Here is a 10,935-nt window from a genome sequence, read left to right on the forward strand (position 1 = left end):
TTTTCTCCCAATTTTACAGGCCCAGAAGGAAGACCGCATCAGATGCCTTCTGCCAGGCCAGTGGGAGATCATGGAAAAAGCTAAAAGCTCCCCTAATCCCGTTGCAAGTCGCTGGCACCCCCTTTGAAAGGGTGGGCCTCAACATCATTGGACCCATGGACCCCAGGACAGCCTTAGGCAACAGGTTAGTCCTGGTCTTGGTGGACCGTGCCACCGGCTACCCAGAGGCCATCCTTCTGGGGTCAGTGACTGCACCTGTGGTGGCTAGAGATCTGATGCGGATCTTTACCTGTGTTGGGTTCCCCAAGGAGGTGTGGTATGACAGATGGTTTAATGGAGGGTGTCAACCTCTCTTCCATCCTGACCCCAGAACAGTTGCTGGGACAGTTTGACTCACTTTTCTCAGTCACTCATGGACTCAAGCATCTGTGCATACATGATATTGACTCTTGTAGGAAAGTACTATCTGCTTCTTATGGTTACCCCCACCTTTTGCTTGATGTTACACTGTTTTTGACTAGTCTGACTGGGATCTTGCTAATCAGGACCCCAGTCCATCTGCTTTCTCCCTAAAGAACAAGTTACTTACCTTCGGTAACGCTTTTTCTGGTGGATACAGTATCTGCCTGTGGATTCCTCACCTTGTGAATATCCCCTGCGCCAGCATTCCACGGAACTTTTCTTCCCCAGCATTCCACGTCGACGTGGGCGACGTCACAATACATCGGCTCCGCACGCGACTCCGTACGACGTCATCGGAGCCATAAGAAGCCCACGTCGGCGTGATGACGTCAGTTCCACCCATTTTTTCCGTGCCTTCGAGGCGAACAGGTGAACCAACGACAATCCCAAGTACACACAGTATATAGAAAAACCAATACATATACATAGCATACAAAACAAAGGAATGCTAATCAAACAAGCATTTCCTACCAATGTACAAGAGAAAATATAAGCATTTCAAACAAGACCTATTTCATGGTATACAAAAGGTGGACAACGGGGAGGCGGGTGGGTTGGTGAGGAATCCACAGGCAGATACTGTATCCACCAGAAAAAGCGTTACCGAAGGTAAGTAACTTGTTCTTCTGATGGATACATCTGCCAGTGGATTCCTCACCTTGTGAATAGATTCCCACAGCAGTCCCCACTCCCGGAGGAGGGTGTCCACCTTTCTATACCAGAAAGTCTTGCAAGACAGAGCGCGCGAAGTGGCCCTCCCTCCTCATCTCAGAGTCCAAGCAATAATGCTTTGCGAAAGTATGGAGGGAGGCCCAAGTCGCGGCCTTACAAATATCTGCCACAGGAACACCCCGGGCCAGAGCAGATGTTGAAGACTTAGCTCTAGTAGAGTGAGCACGAATACCCTCAGGAGGAGTCTTACCAGCCAAGGCGTAGCAGATCTTGATGGTCAGTATAATCCATCTTGACAGCGTGCGCTTGTGCACCGCTTTACCTTTAGAACGACCAACGTAGCCAATAAAAAGCTGGTCATCAATACGAAAGTCCTTGGTCCTGTCCAAATAAAAACTCATAGCCCTCTTCGGGTCAAGGCGATGGAGTCTTTCTTCTTCTTTGGAAGGATGAGGGGGTGGATAAAAAACAGGGAGGGTAATAGACTGCCCCAAATGGAAAGGAGTAACAACTTTTGGCAGGAAAGCAGCCCTGGTCCTGAGAACCATCCTTTCAGCATGTAAGGTAAGAAAAGGAGGTTTGGAACTAAGAGCTTGAAGCTCACTCACCCTCCTTGCCGAGGTTATGGCTACAAGAAAAACCACCTTAAAGGACAACAGCCTCAAAGGACAATTATGAAGAGGCTCAAAAGGGGACCCCATTAAAAAGGTTAAGACAAGATTAAGGTCCCACTGAGGCATTACAAATGGAGTAGGAGGAAACATGTTTGTAAGGCCCTTGATGAACCTCAGAACAACCGGAGATTTAAACAACGAAGGTTGATCTGGAAGGCACAGAAATGCCGATAAGGCCGAAAGGTAGCCCTTGACCGTGGCCACAGCACAGCCCTGCTGAGCCAAGGAAAGAGCAAACTGAAGCACATCAGAAAGATGAGCCTTTAAAGGGTCAATAGACCTCTCTCCACACCACTTTACAAACTTAGACCACCTGTAGGAGTATATGGATTTGGTGGAGTGTCGCCTGGCCGATAAAATAACGTCCACCACATCAGGTGGGAGAGAGAAGGAACTCAGGTTGCCCCGTTCAATCTCCAGGCATGAAGGTGTAAGCTCTGGAGGTGGGGGTGTAGAACCTGCCCCTCCGACTGCGAGAGGAGGTCTGCCCTCAGAGGGAGACGGAGCGGAGGGCACGAGGAGAGGTGGAGAAGATCTGTGTACCACACCCTTCTTGGCCAGTCCGGGGCGACCAAAATGACTTGGGCCCGGTCTTGGCGAATCTTCCTCAGAACCCGAGGAATCAAGGGTACGGGAGGAAACGCGTAAAGGAGTCGTGAGCCCCAACTCAACTGAAACGCGTCCCCCAACGCCCCCTGCATCGGATACTGGAGACTGCAGAATGACGGGCAGTGCGCGTTCTCTCGGGTGGCAAACAGGTCCACCCGAGGAGTCCCCCACGTCCGAAAGACGCGACGAACCACCTCCGGATGGAGCCTCCACTCGTGGTCGGCAGAGAACTGCCGACTGAGACTGTCCGCACGCACGTTCAGCACCCCGGCCAGATGATTTGCCATCAGACAAATCTGATGGTCCTGAGCCCAGGACCACAGACGCAGGGCCTCTCTGCAGAGACAAAGAGACCCCACTCCTCCCTGTTTGTTTATATACCACATCGCGGTCGTGTTGTCCGTCAGGACTTGAACTGACTGACCGCGAAGGGAAGGGAGAAAGGCCTTGAGTGCCAAACGAATCGCCCGCAACTCCAGAAGGTTGATATGAAACAACCTCTCCTCTGGAGACCAAAGACCCTTGATCTCCAGATCCCCCAGATGAGCTCCCCACCCTAGGGTGGAGGCATCCGTTATCACTGTGGCCACCGATGGAGGTAGATGGAAAGGCTTTCCTTGGGACAGATTGCCCTCCACGCTCCACCAAGACAGATCCGCTGCAGCTTCTCCGGAGATCTTGATCGACTCCCCGAGATCCCCGTTGTGCTGATACCACTGCTTGCGGAGGCACCACTGGAGCGCCCTCATGTGCCAGCGTGCATGGTTGACCAACAGAATGCAGGAAGCGAACAGACCGAGCAGGCGAAGGACCTTCAGAACTGGAACAACCGCTCCACTGTGGAATAAAGGGACCATCTCCTGAATGTCGAGAATCCTTTGAGGAGGAGGGAATGCTCGACACACAGTAGTGTCCAGTACTGCCCCTATAAACAGGTTGCGTTGAGAGGGCACCAGGTGAGATTTGGGCACATTGATCGAAAAACCCAAGTCGAATAACAGCTGAGTTGTCACCTGCAGATGACGCTGCACCATCCCTGGGGACTCTGCCTTCAGAAGCCAGTCGTCCAGGTAGGGGAAAACCGGAATCCCCGACCTCCTGAGATGAGCAGCCACCACTGCCATCACCTTTGTGAAGACTCGAGGTGCAGTAGTAAGACCAAACGGGAGGACCGCAAACTGATAATGTTGCGACCCAACCGTAAAACGGAGATACTTCCTGTGCGACTTCAGGATTGGGACATGGAAGTACGCGTCCTGCAAGTCGAGCGACACCATCCAGTCTCCTTGCTGCAACGCTTGAAGAACCTGCGCAAGGGTCAGCATCTTGAACTTCTCCTGTTTCAGGTAAAAATTCAAGATTCTGAGGTCCAGAATCGGACGCAATCTGCCGTCCTTCTTGGGGATCAGGAAATACCGGGAGTAGCATCCCTGACCCCTTTCCTGCTCCGGAACCACCTCTATTGCGCCCTTCTGAAACAAAGCTTGAACTTCTTTCTGCAGGAGAAGCAGGTGGTCCTCCGAGCAATAACCTTGGCAAGGAGGGTAAGGGGGAGGAAACTCCCGAAAGGGAAGGGCGTACCCAGTCTCTACGAGGTTCAAAACCCAAAGGTCGGTTGTAACAGATTTCCAACCCCGTAGAAAGTAGGACACCCGACCCCCCACAGGTCTTACATGATCCGGGATGGGGGATCTAGGGCTGCTTCCCTGAAGCCTCATTTGGAGCAGAGGAGGAGGAGGAAGAAGAGGGGTTGCGACCAGAACCTCTCCGACCCCTTTGCTTCCCTCTATAGGAGCGATAGAGGGGATTCTGCTGCTGTTGTTGCTGCTGCTGTTGTGGCTGTCGGAAGGAGCGAAAGGATGACCTTCCGAATCCCCTAGCCTTAAGGAAAGTTGAACCTCTAGCAGGAACCTGCAGACCCAAGGACTTCGCCGTCAACCTACTGTCCTTAAAACGTTGAAGAGCAGAATCTGCCTTCTCCCCAAACAACTTTTGTCCATCAAAGGGCAGATCCACCAGCGTGGCCTGGACATCTGCAGAAAACCCTGAGGAACGGAGCCAAGCTTGTCTCCTTGCGGCAATGGACGACCCCATAATCCTCGCCACAGAGTCCGCCGTATCCAGCCCAGACTGGATCACCTGCCTGGCAGCTGCCTGAGTGTCCGCCACAACCTCCATGAAGGACGACTTATCCCCCTCAGGTAACTTAGGGGCCAAAGTTTTTATAGAGTCCATCAGGGCATGAACATAACGCCCCAGCAAGCATGTGGCATTTGATGACTTCAACGCCATACTTCCTGAGGAGAATGTCTTTTTGGCCGCCTGATCAACTTTCTTTGACTCCCTATCAGCAGGAGATTGGGGGAAAGCACCCGAAGCATGTTTAGAACATGAAGCCTGCACCACTAGGCTCTCCGGAGAAGGATGCGTGGATAAAAAATCCGGGTCTCCTGGCGCAACCCTGTATCTCCTTGCCACCTGCCTGCAAACTGCTGGAGCTGACAGAGGCTTCTTCCACACCTCCAACACTGGTTCCAAGAGAGCCTCATTGAAAGGTAACAAAGGCTCCGAAGCCGACGTCGGGGAGTGCAACACCTCTGTAAGCAGATTGGACTTGTATTCCACAGAGGGCAGCTGCAGATCTAACAACTCCGCGGCCTTCTTGATCACAACATGGTAGGGCGCCAATTCCTGTGGTGGAGAAGACCTTGTAGAAGCATGCTCCCACTCCGGGGTGGTATCCAAACCACTTGCTACCTCTATACCTCCAAACTCATCCGAAGAAGAGTCGACTTCACCTTCTTCCACCTCAGCCCGATATCTTTCCTCCTCCAAAACCCTTTGGGCCTCCAGCCTCGATCGATTCCGGGGAGCCGGCGTCGTCGACGTCGTACGCGGCGTCGGTGGAGCCAAAGGCACCGGCGTCGGAGGCGCTACAGGTGGAGTCGGCGGCGCCGGATGCGGCGTCGATGGAGTCGGCCTCGGCGTCAAAGAAGGCTCCAAAGATTGACCATCCATCCGAGGTCGAGCCGGATTCCCAACCGGCGCCGGAAACTGCCAAGAAGGCGCCATCGGCATAAAAGGCAGAAAAGGAGCCTGAGCGTATTGCTGCGGCACTCCCAGAGAAAACGCCATCGGACCCACGGGACCTGCTGGTGCTCCGGATGGGAAGGATGCTCTCTGAAAAATGCCATACATGGCATTCAGAAATCCCGAAGGATCCGTACCTGGAGCCGGGAATTGGGGATAAGGAACTGCCCCTGTATCCTCCTGCGGAGCCACCGGCATCGGCTCCTCAGAATCCTCCACCGGAGCCGCGGAGTCATCAGGCACCGGAACAGACTCTTCCTGCTCCTGCTCCACATCAGATTCCACCCGACCCGGAGTCGAAGCCTTGGACGGCGCCGGCGACGGCGTCGGGGAACGAGCTGGAGTCCGCTTCGGAGAGGGAGACTTCGAAGACTTATCAGGAGAAGGCGAAGGAGACAAGACCTTGCTCTGACGTCGACGAGGCGAAGCCGACCTCGACCTCTTAGACTTCGAGGACCGACGCCGAGAAGAATGCTTCCTCTTCTTATGGTGCTTCTTCGACTTCGACGACCTCGAAGTCGAAGACTCCCGCCTGGACTTCTCCTTTTTCCTCCCTCTCTTCTCCTCACCGATCTTCTTCATGAAGAGTTTGGTCTTCCTCTCCTTCAGCGCTTTAGGATTCATGCTCCTACAGCACCCGCACTCATCCACGTCATGATCAGAGGAGAGACACCATAAACAATTCTGATGCGGATCCGTCATGGACATCAGGCCTCCGCACTCCCTACAGGGCTTAAAGCCCGACTTCCTCGTCGAAGACATACCGATTTTAACAAAATTACACCACTAGATTACAAAGTATCTAGAGAGCACTGGGAAAAAACCGTTGCGCGTCGACGGCGCGGAAAAAAGGGAACTGACGTCATCACGCCGACGTGGGCTTCTTATGGCTCCGATGACGTCGTACGGAGTCGCGTGCGGAGCCGATGTATTGTGACGTCGCCCACGTCGACGTGGAATGCTGGGGAAGAAAAGTTCTGTGGAATGCTGGCGCAGGGGATATTCACAAGGTGAGGAATCCACTGGCAGATGTATCCATCAGAAATGCTTTGCTTTGTGTAGGAAAGTAGGATCTGCTTCTTAAGGTTACCCCCACTTTTTGCTTGATGTTGCACTGTTTTTGACTAGTCTGACTGGGATCCTGCTAAACAGGACCCCAGTCTATCTGCTTTCTCCTTTAAATTGTTACACATGTACTTTAGTACACTCCAGATTGGATACTGGGGTACCCTTATCAGTTCCTAGTATATGGTACCCATGTACCAAGGGGATAGGTGCCCCAGAGGCCTCCCATGGGCGGAAGCATGTATTATGCCACCCATGAGAGGCCATGCAAAATGGGACTACAGGTCTGCTACTGCAACCTGTGTAAGCTGGTGCTTGCACCACTTACTTTAGATATAAGTTCTAAGTGTAGTAACCTATAGATATAGGAAACCTATAAGTGACCCCTATAGCAGGCCATATCAATTCTGAAGGCAGGATGCTGGATTTTTAGTGAAAGGGTGCCCCTGCATGAGCAGAGCCTCTCTGCAGCCTTCAGAGACCATTTTCCTGGGTTGTCTGTGACTCAGCCGGACAAATAGGTAGAGGTGCATTATAACCTCGCGGTGAATGCTATCTCGAAAACGGATGCATAGAAACATATCTTGTTTGGTATCAAACACCTTGGAATCATTCCTTCACACCGGTAATCGGTGTGGGAGGTATGATTCCACCCTTCTGAAGCGAGCTTTGTGGGGTCACTGGTCTATCCGGTACCAGCCTTCTCGACCCCGTCAGCACAAAATGGATGCTGACGACCATAGACTTTTCTGCCCTCCTGCTGCTGAGCCAAGCTTGAGCAGGGGAAGGCAGCACAATAGGCATCCTGTCACAGGGAGGTGTGATCACGTCCCAGACGGGATTTTGTGTATTGGGGCTGGGTGGGTGCACTCTGAGAGTGCCTGAAAGTCTGCACTGGGGGCACATTTGGTGTCCCTGTGCATAGTCCTGCTCTGGTGTGAAACTGGACAAAGGACATTGGTGTAACCATCCCTCTGTCCTGACCCTCCCCTAGGAGGGTCCCCCGAATCTGTCCAGCCCTCGCTTACTTGGCTGTAAGACTTAAGATTTTACGCGGACAAGATTCTACAAGAAGAAACCACTGACCTTCGATTGTCCGGACACTCGGGACTTCGGCCCTCGCTGCAAGTTTGAGGCCAGTATCCCTCATGGGGACTGCATAACCCCTTAACCCCTGTGCACAGCATCCATTTGCTGTTGCATATGCTTGTTGGCGATTCCCGAGATTGTGCATTGGACTCCATGTAGTCCTGACCCTGAGAAGTATTTGCACCAAAGAACTCCGGCCTCCTTGCACCAAGTGTTCCGTAGGCTGGTACTTTGCAATCTGACTGAAGGTCCCCTCGCGACTCCTGGTCATTCGGCCTGTGGGTCATCTTGATTTCTATTGGGCTTCCCTGATTGCTCTGACTCCCCATTGCTTGGTGAGTCCCCTGGACCTTCTGGTCCACACCGTAACCTGCTTGACCTTCCTGCGTGGGTTGCTTTTGCCAAGGCTTGTTGGTGCTCTAGCCAGACACCGACACCTCAGCACTCGACATCCTTCATGGGACAGCTTGCATCTGGCTCCTGGTCATCCTCGGTGTCTCCAGGTCCTCGTGGCTGCAGAGTCAAGCATCCCTTCTTCGCACCTGAAGCACCCGGCATCGGTTGTCATTCGTCTATCGAGCCCCTGGTCACTCTGAAGTGACCCAGGCTCTGTCCCCTCTGCTTTCAGGTTCCTTCCTTCCAGAACCCAGGCTTGGATTCCACCAGACCCTCTTCACCTTCACAGCAGCAGTACTTCTTCACAGCCCACCATTGAGAACGACTGCAGTTTCCGACACCACTCCAGACCTATGCACCCGGCTCCTCTGGTATAGGTAACTCGGGTACTACGGTATCAACGGGTGGGGTGGCTCTCCAACCTCTTAAGTTCCAAAAGGTTTCCTCGAAGTACTCCTAGAAGGGTCCTTCAACTTTAAAAGTGTAACTGTGGGGGGCGTGGCCAAGATGGCGGACTGGTGAGTCGCACTTCACTGGCGGCACCCCGATCCTGGCTCTCCCGCCTGGTCATCTTAAAACTTCAGACCTCGAGAGATCTGCTATTGTTGGCGAAAACGGGTGAGGCAGTGAAGGGGCTACACTGAAGGCGTACCCCACAGAGCTGGAGGCCCGATCGGTGCTCTTAGACGGTCCGAAGGTACGGAGCAGAGGCACGAGGAAATGGCACCCGGCCCTGACGGCAGCTAATATCACGTAGAGCCACTTCCAGTGAAGCAGTAAAAGAAAGTAGGATCTGCTTCTTATGGTTACCCCCACTTTTTGCTTTATGTTACACTGCTTTTGACTAGTCTGACTGGGATCTTGCTAATCAGGACCCCAGTCCATCTGCTTTCTCCCTAAAATGTTATGTTATGTGTAGGAAAGTAGGATCTCCTTCTTAAGGTTACCCCCACTTTTTGCTTGAAGTTGCACTTGAGAGAACAAGGGATGGCTTTCTTTTGGGGCCATCCTTTTTGACTGATTTTCAAAAGGAATGGCAAGTTGTACCAACTCCAATCCCTCCAAGAAGCTTGCAAGATCCTCGGCTTGGAGCACCAGGGTCCAGAGGAGACACCCAGCCGTACACGGAGTTCATCGGGAGAAAAGTGGCGGAGACAATTGCCTGCCCTCGGAATCGGGCAGGATCCTACCACTATAGCGCAAGAGAGGCAGGCGGCCCTGGATACGGTCCTCAAGGACACAGCACCACTGGATGACTCGTGACTCCGCCAGGGGCAATAGTTAGCATTGCAGTTGGGATGACCTGGGTGGGACTGCTGGGTGCGGGCAGCTCGGGACACTTGGACCACAACTGCTTCCTTCCTTTCTACTTCCCACATTCCCGCGTTTCTGGGTGACAGGCAATGGACAATGTTGGGAGGGTGGGGAGGCAGGGAACTGAGATGCCACAGAGTAGGGGGGGCAAATGGGGCAGGAGGGTGGGAGAGGTCGGGACAGTGTTGGGGTGGGTGCGTGGGGTGTTGGGGACGGTGTTTTCTGCTTGTTTGTTGGGCTTCAGCAGGGGGGGGGGGGAGTCCGGTAGCCGTAATGTCTCACTGACAGTGAGCCCTCGGGGAATGATACGCAATGCACACTGTACATATCCGTGGGCATGCGCCTTACCACTTGACAGAGGGAGTGGGTTACCATAAGGGAGAGGGGTGCCTACCCTGAGCACTGCGCCAGCTCATGTTGTGGTCCCCAGTCATGGCCGCTAAGGAAGTGAAAATACTCACCCGCAACATTAAAGGGCTTAACAACCCTGTTAAAAGATGCGCAATACTCTCCTATTTGGAAAATGCGGAGGCTAATATATGTCTCCTACAAGAGACACACCTACTCGTCAGGGACTATCACCGCATGCGCTCGAGAGCGTTCCCACAGCAATATTGATCCACTACGGGAGAAAAGAAGGCAGGGGAGGCTATACTCTTCTCCAATCGCAGTAGAGAAAGCAGCTGAGATGAAAGGAAGACTCCTGGCCTACACTGTACAAATTGGTTCCCAGTAAATTGTGATAGGCTCCATATACGCCCCTAACACAGGACAAGAGTGCTTCATCAAAGCAGCTGTAGCGGACTCACTGGCTCCTCAGATTCGAATGACATTAATGGGGGGGACTTGAACTTGGCAATGGACTCGAACAAGGACAGGTCACAAACCGCTGGATACCACAAAGGGTGAAATGTCAGGGGAAGGGAAGCAATGGCTACAGGAGGTGGGACTGGTGGATATCTGGAGGGCGGCCCATACAACTTCCACACAATACACCTTTTTCTCCCACACACATAGATCTTATGCGCAAATAGATTACCTACTAGGTACATCGAACCAGTTGCCCTTTCCGATCATCACACGCTGGTTGCGGATATTCTGTTGCCACAGTGTCCCCGCCAGACTGGCTGCTGGAGGCTTAAATACAATTTGCTCCATCGGGGAAACAGTGAGGCAACAGCTAACTAAGTGCATTCAGGATTACTTCGCTCTCAACGAAACCCCAGACATAGCTGTCACAACCCTGTGGGAAGCCATGAAAACAGTGGTACGGGGGGAGTTAATTGCTATAGCAGCAGCTGATAATAAAGAGCCCAGAGAGCTAAGAGCATCCCTATCCACTCCAATTCAAGAACTCAAGAGGGTACATAGCCGGACTGGGGCACCGAGGGTTTGAAGGCAGTTAAAGGCCGCCAGGGCACAGCTAGAGGAGTTAGATTTAGACAGGGCAGAATATGCGGTGGTCAGACTGAAGCACTCTTACTACGTGGGGGGCGATCGTATGGGCCGCCTTCTTGCTAATAGGCTTAGGGCCCAAAGGCAATGGATTGAAGTGTCCTCACTA

This window comes from Triturus cristatus, chromosome 3_2 (genome assembly GCF_964204655.1).
Source record: "Triturus cristatus chromosome 3_2, aTriCri1.1, whole genome shotgun sequence".
Classification (NCBI taxonomy): domain Eukaryota; kingdom Metazoa; phylum Chordata; class Amphibia; order Caudata; family Salamandridae; genus Triturus; species Triturus cristatus.